This window comes from Miscanthus floridulus, chromosome 17, assembly GCF_019320115.1.
Source record: "Miscanthus floridulus cultivar M001 chromosome 17, ASM1932011v1, whole genome shotgun sequence".
Classification (NCBI taxonomy): domain Eukaryota; kingdom Viridiplantae; phylum Streptophyta; class Magnoliopsida; order Poales; family Poaceae; genus Miscanthus; species Miscanthus floridulus.
The window spans coordinates 24693402-24708638 of NC_089596.1; the positions used below are offsets into that span (position 1 = coordinate 24693402).

The 15237-nt window shown below is 45.5% G+C and overlaps 2 pseudogenes; both read right to left on the reverse strand.

Moving 5' to 3' along the window:
* On the reverse strand, positions 1-2513 carry LOC136518972 (F-box/LRR-repeat protein 14-like; annotated as a pseudogene).
* A 6523-nt stretch (positions 2514-9036) lies between these two features.
* On the reverse strand, positions 9037-10011 carry LOC136515423 (F-box/LRR-repeat protein 14-like; annotated as a pseudogene).
* Positions 10012-15237: the final 5226 nt, after the last annotated feature.

Genomic DNA, 15237 nt, shown 5'->3' on the forward strand with positions numbered 1-15237 from the left:
CTGAAGGGTTGGGGATACATATTTATAGGTTGCTAGCCAGCCAAGCATATGCCAAGATGCTAATCTAAGATGCTGTCCTAGATGTTAGTTCTAGATGCTAAGATGCTAGTCAAGGGTGCTGTGCTGTCCTTGGGCTGCAAGACCACAAGGACCAGTCTAAGGATGCTATCCTTCACCATGCAGCCACAAGGAGCACAGCTGTAGCCCCACAAAAAAAAACCACAGAGACTTATCCATCACAATGTGCCAGGAGGCGCATCCCAGCATTAGTAACTTTTATACAATGCGTAAGTTCGAGTGATTCTAGGAATTGTGCAGATGAGACGGCCTTCATCCCCTCGCCATCAAAGATGTGAGCACCACTTAGCACGAGATTACGAATCGGACAAGACTGAATAAGCATGACAAGGCCCTCCTCTGTGAACCCTATTCTGGCCAGCTTTCATCACATGCCCAAAATATGAGTTCAAAAGACTGAAGCTTACGGCACCTCAGGGCTAGAGCCTTAAGGCTGTCATCAGTCAATGATGTCCTGAAAACATAACCTTCATTGTGCTGAGGTGTCAACCGAAGTGAGATGCTTGTAAGGTTGCTGCAGTTGTTGCCTTGTTGGAGAGCGTAACCATGTCATTGTCCTGTAAACCATGAACATAATAAAGGCACAAGTTCTTTAACGCCTTGCACTTGCTCAGGAGACAACGGAATCCTATTTCATTCTGAGTTTTCTTCGTAATGTCAAATCCTCCAAACTCTCACAGCTGAAATCATATCTATACTGACAGTGCTCCACACATGAAGGATCACGAGGATCAGATACACTAAGGCGACCTTTGATTTGAAACTCAAACTTCTGAAGCTCCATCCATCCTGGACCGAACTTTAGTAGGTCAAACTGACTGATCTTCTCACAGCGATTCACTACAAGTTCTTTCAATGATCCAAACCTACCAAGGTACTCCAGCCACATTGTCACCTATTTTGCTGCAGCCAATAAGGTGGAGAGCAGATAGATCCTTGCAGCCAACAACCACTGGGAGAAGCCCAGACGAAGTTATTGCTGGTAGTGTGTTCAACCTCAGAGACATCAGCTTCTTGAAGCACACTAAAAGGCGAAGACCTGAGTCATCAACATTCGTGCAGAAGTTTAAGGTGAGATCAGTCAATGAGGTGCAGCAAGATGAAAACACCTGGAGGCCATGTTTGTCCAGCTGCATCCCATGGTTGGAAGTCCAACCAGAGTAATTGAATTCCACTTTGCACAAATTGGGGTACCGGAAGCACAGACGAATCAAGGCCACTGTCACAGGGAAAACGCCACAGCCAATGTACATCGAATTCCTCAGCTCTTCCTCAACAGCATAAAGTCGCTTTGACACGAGAGAAAGAGATTTCAGATCACTTGGACTGGTAAGCCGCTTGACAATCTCTGCAAGCAGCGCCTCTGGGAGATCGTCCATCGAGCAATGCAGCTTGGCTAGTCCGGCAATCTCAAGGTGAGTTAGGTATTCAGAGTGTGAGACTGAAATAAAGGAGATGGAGTTCAGTATGAATCATTGAAGATAATCAGATCATGGCACTGAAATTAATCAAGAAGCGAAAATGCATATGATGATGTTTTGAAGCTATTGTAAACATATTAAAAGCTCCTCAGTCCATCCCAACATAGAGGTTACTAAATAAGTTAACTCAGCAACACCACATCGATATTAACTGGAGATAGATTATCTGTACCGAATCATTTCTCATCATTCAGCTTCTTTTTCACCAGGATACTGATCAGATCATGCAAGTGGAAAAGTAGTGTTCCATATATTGAAGTGCAATACACATTGTATGCACACAAACCGAATGAGCTTTCCTTTAGATAACATATATATGAAGCATAAAGATCGGATAAGAACTAAGCAGATCATATAGAAGAGTGCATAATGATCAGATACGAAGCTGAGAAGGTAACAGAGAATAACTTGTTTGTCAAATTCTCCTGCATCTCCTAGAAACCACGAAAAAAGATTAAACTAGGACCCTAGTATGCACATTCAGCTCAAACATTTAAAACAAAGGAACTACTACAAATTACTGGCTAACTAAACGAACAGGGGATGTGTAGCAGCCTCCTCAACTGGCACATTTGGTAACCACCTACCAATCGCATCTAAACCTGGCCCCAGAAACCTCAGACGAAATCCAACCTATTTATCAGGGCTGCCAAGCGACTCCTATACGAGCAGCACAGACGAATCGAGCCTATTCCATCTATCACACTGCACAATCGAGTGTTGGCTAAATAACAAAAAAAATAAGATTGGGGATTTCACTACGCCAGGGCACTTGTTTGTTGCTGGGATCAGCAGAGCAATGAGAGGAGGAAGAATCCATGGCCATACCTGAAATCGGGAAGAGATGCTGCTAGGTCTCTTTTGGGAGCGGAGCCGGTAGTGCCGCTAGGCAGGCGGCGGCGCCATGAGCTGCAGAGAGAGCACTAACGGACCGGGAGAAGAAGAGCAAAAAACCCTCCGGCCTCAGCTCGCGAGTTCGCCGTCGCCGCGCTCCTCTGGGCTGGGCTCGATCGTTAAGTGTTCAGCCAGAATGGGCTTAGGCCAACATGGGCCCGGTCGTTCGTTTTATTTCACGGCCCAAGCGAAAATTAGCAGACGAACGAACGAGAACGAGCTGCGTCTGTGTGATCGGTATTTGGTCGGAAACATGTCCTGATTATATTGAGTCTGATTTACCTCCCCTCAGAAAAAAATAGAAAATCAGATTTCTAGACTCCTTCAACTCTTGAAACCGTTCGATTTATCTTACCGGAATTTTGAAAGTGGTTTTGGCTAACTTGGCACCACGCCAATCGTCCTACGTGACGTCACATCAGTCACGATGAAGATAAATCGAACTTTCATGATAGTTCTTGAGATTAATTATACTTTATTTATAAAAAGGCGAAGAAATATTTTTTTAAAAAATATCAGAATATTTTTATGAAATAAAGATAAATTGAACTTTCATGATAGTTCTTGAGATCAATTATACTTTATTTATAAAAAGATGAAGAAATAATTTTAAAAGAAAATATCAGAATATTTTTATGAAATAAATATGCATTTAAAAATAGTAAAATACGATTTAATATTAAAAAGGAAAATTTATTTTAACTAAGAAAAATGTGAAACTGGCTTCATACTTTTCCCTAAAATCACGCTCTATGTTTCTATAGGATAGACACAATAATATAGAGAATGATTCTAGGAAACACATGGAGGTCGGCATCCAAAGCCTGTCCAAATTGCCTTCATGCTCGATAATGTGTATATATATGACAACGACAACGAATGAGAAAGTGGTCGCATCCATCCAGATGTAAGATGTTGACCGCCAAGTCGCAGACGTTAGTTCAAGAGTCTGAGAAGTCACACCATAACCCAAATGGATCAATGAGTCTGCACGCGCCATCTTCGGATGTCCCTTGAAGAAGACCGTACTGCTACAAAGTTAAGCCACATGATACATGTTGTCAATATGCAATCAGAGCTTGAATTATTTTTTATTTAAATTTTCCATGCATGTTTTGATGGTTTGGAAAGACATTGCTGTTGAAAAAATGTTTTTTTGGGTAATTTGCAAGGCAGGTTGCATGGTGATTCATGCTATGGTCTGCAAGGATTTGTTTTGGTTTGCATTATCCGTTAATATTTGAAACAGTTTCAAATTTTAGAAGATCATATAAGATTCAAATAATTCTAAGCAAAAAGAACAAAAAGGTAAAGCATGATTTTAGGAAAAATATAAATATGGTTTCATATTTTTCTAAGTTAAAACAAATTTCTAGAAATTTAATATTAAATTAGGTTTTAGTATTTTTTTAATGAATGGTTATTCTAGAAAAATATCTGGATAACTTTTGAAGAATTTATTTCTATAATTTTTATATATTTATATAATCTAGTTGACCTCTCTGGAGTATAGAGGAAATCTGATTTACCCTCTTCAGTATTACGTGGCGTCATGTTATCTAAAATTGTTTCTAAAATAAATAAAAAGGCAAATCGGGTGATTTTAAGAATTGAAAGAGTTTAAAAATCTATTTCCTTAATTAAATGGGGCAAATCGAAGTCACAAAATAGTTGAGAAGGTCGGATAGACTTTTTTTTGTGTTTGGTCAACGGACTAGTAAACGTGTGACGTCCTTGGCCCATCCTTGCTTGGACCGCTTGCCGCCTGCCGGGGTGCGAGGGCATCACTGGCACTCTGGCAGTGGTTGGCAATGCACTAAGCAGAGAAGCCGTTCGTCACGAAAATGGAAAACAAAAAACTTAGATCAGAGACACGTCTCTGGAAATTCCTACCGTGTCAACTCCCAGGAGGGACGTAATTGATATATCATAGTAACATCTGAAAGCCTGCAAGACTTCGAACGGTAGAATCAAGGAAAGACTGACAGCCGCGATGCCAAAAGTGATGGAACTAATTTAACTAACAAAAGAACCACCCCCAAGGCATTTTTTAGGAACAAAAAATAAAATGAAACTAAACAAATCGGCACCTACCTACCTTTTAGGACATATAGAAGCCTCTCCCCTTTGGCTTCCACTAGTGACAGTCAAAAAAAATATGAACCTTCCTTTATTCCTTTATTAGAGGAGTCAGCAGTGTAATTTTATCAAAATTTACTCAAATTTAAAATTTTCAATAAAGATTACACTAACTTAGGAGGGTTTGGCCCTTGGCCCCCTCTCCCTGCCACTGGCTTCCACCAAACAATTCAACAATCTATTCATATTCAGAAAATTTATCGTGTGGATTAAGGTAGAGTAGTAGATATAGTCTTTCCATTCCAATCCCCGCTGCTGAATGAAATAAGACAATATTTTGCAAACTGGCTACAATAAATAAAAGAATATAAGAGAGCGCTAGTCTTGCTACTATTCAGAGAAGGAAATATATCTCTGTCCCAAAATAGAAGTTGTTCTAGCTCCCCGAAAAATCAACCGTTTTTAACTTTGACCAATTATATATAAAATATTTATACATAATTAGTACCATTAGATAGATAGTTGAATATACTCTCATAGTAAACTTATTTAAAAATATAAATATTGCACGTATTTTTTACAAACCTAGTTAAAATTGAGAAAGTTTGACTTGCACGCATCTCATAACAACTTTCATTTTGGGACGGAGGGAGTAGAACTAGAACCTTTTAAAGCGTATCAGATAACCTGGCTTACGAATTTATGCCAACTATCAAGGAATTCCCAAGGTTTTTGGGCGGAATGGGAATTGCTATTCTTTCTACTTCTCGAGGTATAATGATAGATCGAGAAGCTCGACTAAACAAAATTGGGGGAGAAGTTTTACGTTATATATGGTAATGGCATGATCTATGGTACCCAAATTCTATCTAGAACTTCCTATTTTGAAAATAAAAATAGAAAAATAGGAGAAAATATATGACAGAAAGATGTATCGTGCAACTCTGCTTCTTGAGAGTGAGGTGTACCTGTGAGCTTCTTTATGCATCCACTATGTTTAAACTATCATTGGTGAAGGCCTCGTTTGGTTGTTTTGCAACTGTTTACACTTTACACCTGTGAGTAGCTTCCGCTGGGTTCATGTCTTTGAGTGGAAGGGACAATCAGGAATAAGATACCCCCTTCAGCACCTAGCCATGGATGACGACGCTCCCTCTCGTCTCCAGCTGCTGCTCGGCATCTAAGTAAGCTCCCCCTCACCTCTTTTCTCTCGCCATGGTGCTTCCTGGGCTGTCATTCTTGCTGGGCATGCGAGTCCAGGATGAGATTAGAGCGACTTTGGGGATTCCGGTATCTTCATCCCTTTCGGATTCCTTCTTCTTGGTCGCTGCAAGTTTAGGCTCTCGGAATCCTCGGTTGGCCTTGGTGGCTCTGCTTCGTGGTTCATGGTTTTTGCCCTTAGCGATCGCGTTTTCAAGTTTTCTGTGGCTTCTAAGGAAACCGGATTGTTCATCCGCCGTCTTTTCGCCTTTGAATGCGACCTCTACAAGGTCTCGTTCCATCTTTGGGACAATGGGGGTCCTAACTGGCGGCGCGAGTTTGAGCTTTTCTTGGAGGAAGAACGCAGTTCTTGGCATCCTGTGTCCAATGGACGTCCAGTCAAGCCTTCCTATGCAGCGGTTGTTCGTTCTGCTGCTGCTAAACCTCCCCTTTCCGGGGCCAACGCCATTCCCTTGGGCAATGGCCCTGCTCGTATCTCGGCTTTTCAGCGTATTGCTCCTCCTAGAAAATCTGTTTTTGCACGCTTGGAACCTGCTCCTTACGGCGTTGCGCCCCCTCGTCCCAGCTCCGGCCACTCTGACACGGTGGCGCCGCCATGGCTTCAGCTTGCGTTAGATGCCTTGCTACTGGCCATAACAGGAGTCATTGTCGTTGGCCAATCAAATGCCGTGCATGTGGCCGCCTCTGTCCTAGACGGTCTAACCCACCACGCGACCTATACCCAAAATGCATTGTAAACAGTAAAAAACCCCTCTCCAACAGAGTAGGCAATCAGACTATGCATTTTGCGTGGGAGGAGAGAGGGAAGGCAAATAAACATCCTCCCGACGCACGACCCAAATCTCTGCCGCGGAGGGCACGGCCGCGGGGCGCAGTGGCGAGGAGATGACGGGCGGGCCGGGTGGCGTGCTGAGGTGCACCGGCGCGTGGCCGGACCCTGAGCCAGGGCTGGGCGTGCCCCACGCGGCGGCGAGGCAGGGTCATGCGGCCAAGAGAGAAAAGGGAGAGAGAGAGAGAAAGGGAGAGAAGGAGAGAGAGAAGGCAAGGCGGAGGGGGAAAGAGAGGGAGAGCGAGCCGGGGCGTAGGGCGGCGGTGGCCGCCGGCGAAGTAGGGCTCCAGCGCCACTGCACCCGTCCTTCTCTTCCAGGCACCCCCATCGAGGTGGAGCGGGCCAGTGTCGGCGCGGACCGGAGCAGCCGAGGTGGAGCGGCCCGACGCCGAGCGGCGCATCCCGAGCGGGTGTCGCCCTCTTCCTTCTTCCCCATCTACCATCCCGCCCAGATCCACGTGCAACCGAGGTCGCCGCCCAGCTCGAGATCCAGCGCGCCGCGACCTCAGGCAGGCGCAGCCGCCGGGCAAGGAGGAGGCACAGCCACATGGCTTCCTCCCCCGGTACCCCTCGCCACTGCCCACCGCCCTTGTACCGCCGTCACCTCCTCCACCGCGCATCGTCTCCGCCGCCATCCCCTCCCCCGCTGGTCGCCTCCAACACCGGCGCTCAACCTCTTCTCCACCGTACCGACCCCTCCCTCCAGCGGTAGACGGGGAGAGGGAAGGAGCGGGCTCGGACTGCGGCGGCACGGGCAGGGAGAGGGAAGCAGGAAGAGTGGAGGAGGAGGAGGAAAGGGAGAGAAGGAGAGGGAGGGCAGCGGCGGCGGCTTCGAGCTCTGGCGGTCGCTCGGATGGCGGCGCCGACAGAGGAAGATAAGATTTGGGTTCGCTGTCGGAGAAGATAAGATTTGGGTGTGTGACCTTCCTGTCGTTGGTGACCCAAACCACGGAATGGGTGCTGTGTTTGGGTATGTGTTGTTGGAGATAGTCTTAGCTGGCCATTAAAACTTGATAAGTAGCGGACAATGGGAAGGAGAAAAAGGCGCCAGTGAAAACGCCAAGCTGGTTCAGCTCTTGAGCTGTTCGGCTGGCCTGAAAAATAAGCAAAAATATTGTTCTGATTGAACTATTGTGAGAGAAAAATACTGTTCTAACTGAAAGACACTGTTCATGTGAACCGTGCCCGCGTGAGTGGGCTGGCCAGCCCCAGCGCAGCCCGCCAGCCAGCCGAACAGGCGGTTCGGTTCTCTCGGGCCCCTCGCAGCCACCTGTGTTTAATTCCTTTGGGAAATGGTCGCGGCCCTTTTGCCACCATGGGCCAAGCCGAAACTTGTGCCAGAGTTAATTGTTTCTTGGCACCTTCACCCGGGCTCCTCGCAAGTGGGCTGTGAAAGGCCGGATCTTATCGTCCCGGCCTATTTAGCGCCTTGGCTTGTCACTGGCTACCTCTTCGCCTTCCTCTGCTCCCTTTGTGAGCGCGGCAACCCCTCCACCTTCTGAGGAAGAAAACCCCATCACCGAGCTACAGTGCACTACCTCTCCTCCCGCCGGCGAGCTTCAGATTGACATGGTGTATCAGCGGGCTGAGCCGAGGCCCTTTGTCCCGCGGACCTTGGTGTGGTAGGATGTGGTGAATTGTCCGACGATGGTCCGGGCGGTGGCTTCAAGAAGAGCTCAGAGGAGGAACGAGGACCTCGCCATCGTAACCATCGACCCGCTGCCGGGTAATGTTCTTGACTTTGAGGTTGTGGATGAAGTTCTGAGGGAGTTTTTTTAATGCTAGAAGAGTGGTGATTTCGGATATACAGCCGTGCAGCCTGGGACAGGCTTATGTCAGGTTCGACCGAGCTCTGGATAGGGATGCTCTCATCCAGCAAAGTCCCATCCCGTTTGACAACGTCAATCTGACCTTTGTGAGACACAATGAAGGGAGGAACTGGAGAAGAGTCCACTTCAACACAGAGTGCTGGCTCATGCTACTAGGATTTCCCCCTGATTTTCAGGAAGAGTTCTATCAATATACTATTGGCTCTTTTGGAAAGTTCCTCTTACGGCAAGAGGAAGACCGAAGGTTGACAAGGATCATTATCAGAGCACGTATGATCGATCTTTAGTCAGTGCCATATTTCATTGTTTTTTCTGACTCTGAAGGATTCGACAGTGACTCATGGATAGTGCAATGTGAGATCATGGAGCATAACCTGTTAGGTGGTGGACCACCCGATGAAGAGCCAGTACCTGAGTTGCCTGTTGGGGATGGGGCACCCTTTGCTTTTTTTGGACTTGGACAACTGGGGGCAGGGCCAATTCATCAACCACAGGAACCAGAACAGAATGGGGAACAAGACCTAGGAGAACAGAATCTGGGAGAGCATCAACCTCAGGACTAGAATTGGGATGATCAGCCAATTGGACAAGCCAATCCTTGGAATGGAGCATGGGACCCTTGGCCTCAGCCAGAGCAGCACCAGCAACTATTGGACAAGCCAATCCTTGGAATGGAGCATGGGATGATCAGCCAATTGGACAAGCCAATCCTTAGAAGTGAGATGCTTGTAAAGTTGCTGCAGTTATTGGAGAGCGTAACTATGTCATTGTCCTGTACACCAAGAACATAATAAAGGCACAAGTTATTTAATGCCTTGCACTTCCTCAGGAGAGAACGAAGTCCTATTTCCTTCTCAGTTGAGACTCACGCCAATGTCAAATCCACCAAACTCTCACAGCTGAAATCATATCTATACTGACAGTGCTCCACACATGAAGGATCACGAGGATCAAATATATTGGGGCAACCTTTGATCTGAAACTCAAACTTCTGAAGCTTCATCCATCCTGGACTGAACTTTAGTAGGTCAAACTGGCTGATCATCTCACAGCGATTCACTACAAGTTCTTTCAATGATTGAAACCTGCCAAGGTACTCCAGCCACATTGCACCACCTACTTTGTTGCAGCCAATAAGGTGGAGAGAAGGTAGATTTTTACAGCCAATAGCCACTTGGAGAAGCCCAGACAAAGTTATTGCTGGTAATGTGTTCAACCTCAGAGACATCAGCTTCTTGAAGCACGCTAAAAGGCGAAGGCCTGAGTCATCAACATTCGTGCAAAAGCTTAAGGTGAGATCAGTCAATGAGGTGCAGCAAGATGAAAACACCTGGAGGCCATGTTTGTCCAACTGCATCCCATGGTTGGAAGTCCAACCAGAGTAATTGAATTCCACTTTGCACAAATTGGGGTACCGGAAGCACAGACGAATCAAGGCCACTGTCACAGGGAAAACGCCACAGCCAATGTACATAGAATTCCTCAGCTCTCCCTCAACGGCATATAGTCGCTTTGACACGAGAGAAAGAGATTTAAGATCACTTGGACTGGTAAGCCACTTGACAATCTCTGCAAGCAGCGCCTCTGGGAGATCGTCCATCGAGCAATGCAGCTTGGCAAGTTTGGTAATCTCAAGGTGTTTTAGGTATTCAGAGTGTGAGACTGAAATAAAGGAGATGGAGTTCAGTATGAAGCATTGAAGATAATCAGATCATGGCAATGAAATTAATCCCGAAGCCGGTCAAGCCCTGCTGTTTCAAGATACTTATCCTATCAAGAAATGGCTGGATTACCTGCACCTCAGCCGTCGTCACAGGGTTCTTATCCCATCGGTCATTAACCAAGGGACCAGATCCAGAGTGGACAGCGAGAGAAGGGATCAGATTGGCGGCATAAAACCAGTCGGCACGCCAATCCCTTACAGAATCAACCAGGTCATAGTCAAAGAACTTGCTCTTAAGACCCTGGCGAAATTGAATCCCGCAACCACCGAGAACACTGGTGTCTTCGCGGCGGGGTTGGGGTTTCAGGCGAAAGAAGTAACTAAACAGAGAAAGAGAAGGGAGAATTCCAAGGAAAGTTTCACAAAGATAAACAAAGACAGAAAGGTGAAGGACTGCATTAGGAGCAAGATGATTCAGGCAAATTCCAAAGTAATTGAGAAATTGATGAAGAAAGGCGGAGGCAGGAAGGCAAAGTCCAGCACGAATGAAGGAGACGAAAAGAACGATCTCACCAGGACCTAGAGCAGGGACCCAATGCTCACTTAGAATTCTCCATTCAGCAATGGCCTTGCTCTGGATCAAACCATCGCTGACAAGTTCCTGAAGCTAATCTTCGGTCGTCGTCAGAGCCGGCCAAGACTTTTGGGCAGCCCTCATGGCCATGAACTCCTGGTTCTCAATCACGGAAAGTGATGATTCCTCATCCACGAAGGTTGCCTGGGACTTGCTTGCGGCCTTCTTCTTACCCATGTATTAACAGAGGCAAAAAGCAACTAGGGGAAGAGAAAGCTTGGACGGCGGCGCTAAGATGGTGGTGGCAATGACGACGACGGATTTCTGAGAGTTAGGGTTTCAAGGCGAGAGATGGGCAGTAAAGAAAAAGAAGATGAAAGGTCTTTAAATAGATTTTTACAGCGATAAAAACGGCCCACTAGGCCCGCTAAAGCACGGTGTGAGAACGCAACGGTCCATTTACTGACACAACTAAAATGACGGAGGGCACAAATCCACACAACGGTATAATTCAACGGGCAGATTTCAGACTTATCCATCCAGCACTACAGCGGAGTTATTAGATTACTGCAAAAAACAACCTGTCAACCATGAAGAAAAGAAGGGCTACCTCACAAGGAACATAAGAACTCGGTTCTTACGAAAAGAACTCAGGAATCTCATGAACAACCAGGACTATAGCAAAAAAATAAATGACAACTCAGAAGACAAGATTCTTTCCATTACAAGCGACTTCAAAAATAGAAGATTACAAATCTTACAAGGCCCAACAAACTCGGTACCATGAAAAGCAAAGTAGCAAAGGAGAACCCGGACACGGCTAGGCTCTAGAACGACTACGTGTCCCAAATTGCTACTCGAAAGGATAAACCGCCATCGGCTACACTGTTTTCTTCAAAGGACGGACGCAGTGCATCTAAGGTAGAAATCACCAGCATGGCGGGACAACATGGAGTAGAGAAGGCCAGCAGGCATCTGTCTATCCAAGACCGATGTGATGCTGGATATAGTGTTGATCTGCGCTGGACAGTCTCAGGACAGGCGACGAGGATCAACCCAGAACTGCCAGATGAAGGAACGAAGCCAACATCACAAGACTTCCTCCAACTATCGCCACGTACATCCTGATACAATGCTGCTGCGGGATTAGCCTACCTCTAATCCCTATCATAAGACTTCCTCCATCTATGACAAGACACACAGGAACTACAAAACACGTCCGAGGGCTGCTCTACTTCACAAACTACCATATTCATAACTACGAAGGTTTCAACAGAATGTTCAATAAATGAAAACAAGCACTCCGGGAGGGTATTTATAGATCAAAGGAGCGGTGCACATGGACTAGGAGTACTAACGAAATAAGCCTAACAAAGGACACAGTGAAAAGACAGGGCTCAATAATGGAAGACTCAGGCGAGAGGGAACAGTACTCAAAGATGAGCATATTTGGAAGAATATACCAACACAGTACAACCCGTGAACAAAAGGCATTTACACTCAACCACCACCATACAACTACATCTGACAATAGCAGACTACCAGAGAATACGACCAAGACTATGAATTCGAGTTCTTCCTGAACAAAACAACCCGGATATATGCTCGGGGGCTGCAAAAGGAGAAGTATATAGTTCTTTCGAACAACTCAGATTAAAGACCCTCCAACTTTTTGTTCCAAATAGCAAGAGGCTCGGGGGCTACACTCAGTGAGTGCATTTTTTTCTTCAAAAAAGCGCATGTCACTTAGAACACTTTCTTCAAGACAGACGACTTCAAGGCCACAAGATAAAAAGAACCCGGACATAGCTATATCCGAGCTCTTTCCGACAAAAAGAACCTGAACATAGCTAAATTAGAGCTCTTTTCAACAAGGAAGACAGGGAACCTTTCAATGAAGAATCAGGAAGATTTCAACAAAATACCCTTAAGCTCCTTGTACCAAATAGCAAGAGGCTCGGGGGCTACATCCAAATGAGGGTACTTTTTTCTTCAAAAAAGGTACACGCCACGCAAAGATCTCACGAAGCGCTACACGTTTTCGCTCAAGAAAGCACTCGAATGACGCTTGTTCCTGCTCGACAAGACTTGAAGGAACAAGATGAGGCTTCTAGAACTCAACCATGAAGTGCTCGGGGGCTTGTCGGTGCGGGACCCATGGGATACCCGCAAGGAAGGGAGAAGAACTAGCCTGACTAGGATTCTTCTCCTGTAATCTTAGTAGTAGTATTATTCTATAATCCTACTAGGAACTCTCATTGTAAACCGACTAGGACTCTGGCCTCCTGACTATATAAAGGAGGGTAGGGTTCCTTGAGTAGGGAGATCAGAACAACAATCATACAACACAACACTTTACAATCAATCCAATGCAAAGGCTAACGCTGACTAGACGTAGGGCTATTACTCGATAAAAGATCGAGGGCCTAAACCAGGATAAATCGACTGTCTCTTGCGTTAACCGTCGAGTTCTGCATACGCTGAAGCCCGAACATACTGCCCCGAATACCCCCGTGGCAGGCTATCGGTGGTCAAACATCGACACCAATCCATGGGGGTTTCCCCGCCTTTTCCCTGGGCCAGGCCCCCGTGTGGATTTTGGCCACAGGGAGATGCCCGCTTGCATTTGGAAGCCCATCATGTGGGAGAGGGCGACCCGAGCCCCATACTTTCCATGGGGCGGCTCGTCCTGCACCCAGGGGCTCGGGCAGCTCTTCCCCAACCCGAGCGAGGGCGACGAAGAGGAAGCACTGCTGCCGCCATCCTCCCACCACCGCCGCCGTCGTCGCCCCCATCGCCGCCACCGAGCTCGCCCCCCATCGCCGCCACCACCACCGAGCTCACCCCCCCCCTCGCCGCTGCCACCGAGCTCGCCCCCCGCCGGCTTCTTCCTTATCTCCATCGCCAGCCTCGCGACTGCCACCACCACCGTCTGAGCTTAAAGATCTACTCAGGTTAGCTCCAAGAACCCGTCCAAGTTCCTCACCTAGATCTAATTTGTATTAAAGTGTGCACGATGGATGCACTAGCCAGATCCAAAGCGCAATACCATTTAAATTGCATACTATTTCTAGATCATCGTTTCTACATGCAATCTGTAGTTAATAACGAGTAAACGAGGCTAGGCTAGCTAGACTCAAAGTGGAGCTGGATCTAGATCTGTTAAATTATCCTAGAAAAATCAAGGATCTGCCATTTTTTTCTATAACGTACTGGTTGACCAGTGAATGAATGTTGTTCTATTTATTGCTGTAATACCAACAGATTTACCTATAGTTAAAATTAGATATTTGCTTGTCATCTTAGTTTGCTTCATCTACAATTCTCAGTTGACAGATTATTTTCAGGGTGAAGACAAGAAGTGACCCAGCAAGTTCCACTTCCTTGCTTAGCAGCTTAGGTAGTCTTGTTTGTCTCTATTACTGATTCCTCTCCCTTGTTCATTTGAGCTGTGATTCCATGAATTTGCTGCTTTGGTTATATGTTTCAATTTTGGTAATATTTGGACGACATCTGGTAATATTTGTCAACAAAGCAGAGGATCTGATAATATTTTGATGACATCTGTGAACTATGGCTAAAGAAAAACATTGGCAAAGACTTGTTGCTAGTTGCTAGAAGGTATAATGCACTCATACACCAGTCTTGAGTGTATAAAAAATGTACTGTTTAGGATTGTATTTGTATTTTGATGTTGCACAAAGCAAAACAGATAATTGTTAGATTATGTTTGGTGAGTTGCAAAGGCCTAGTAAGTATTTTTTAAAGACAAATTGTGACATTCTTTAGTTGCCCAAAATATATCTTGATATCTAGATAGGTTTCTAAATAGTTGAGTGAGAGCTAAAATAGAAGACTGCATGCAGTTTTCTAATCCTACTAGGAGTATGTAGTAGATGCCGGATCCATCTCAATTAGCTATTTGCCGAGGAAGAGAGATGCATTTCCTATTACATTTTGGAATTAGCAGTATTCTCTTTTTTCTGTAAACTTCTGTATCGGAGGTGACATACACATACGGAAAATAAATCCTGGTTACTAACTTACTATACTCACTGAGTTGGACTAACCTAGCTAAGACCTTACATATTTGCCCCATTTAATTAACTGGAGTAAGATCAGCCTAGATCCTGAACCTTAGGAGTTGACTGAGTAATAGGTTCTTGCAAATCTCGTTTCGATCTACTTGAAAATTGTATTGCGGTTCAGAGAACTCTTCTGTTATGCTTGGCAGTTCTGGGAACTCTTCTTTTATGTATTGCAATTCATAGAACTCTTCTTTTATGTTTGACACATCAGTTATAATTCTTGTTTTTAGTTATATTATATCCTATTTAATAATATTATCCCTATATAATAGATAATGGGTTCTTGGGAGGAGGATGTTAGGCAGTTCATGTTTGATATAATTCCAACATTGACTCATAGATTCATCAAGCTTCCAAATCCAAACCAAACACATGCCAAGATTATCAAACCCTCGGTTCATGCCGTTCTTCCAGGTTAGTCATATAGGCTGCTTGCCCTTGTATCATTCCAAACACACTATTCCAACAATCTTAAGTTCCTTTTTACGTGCAGAACTGCAT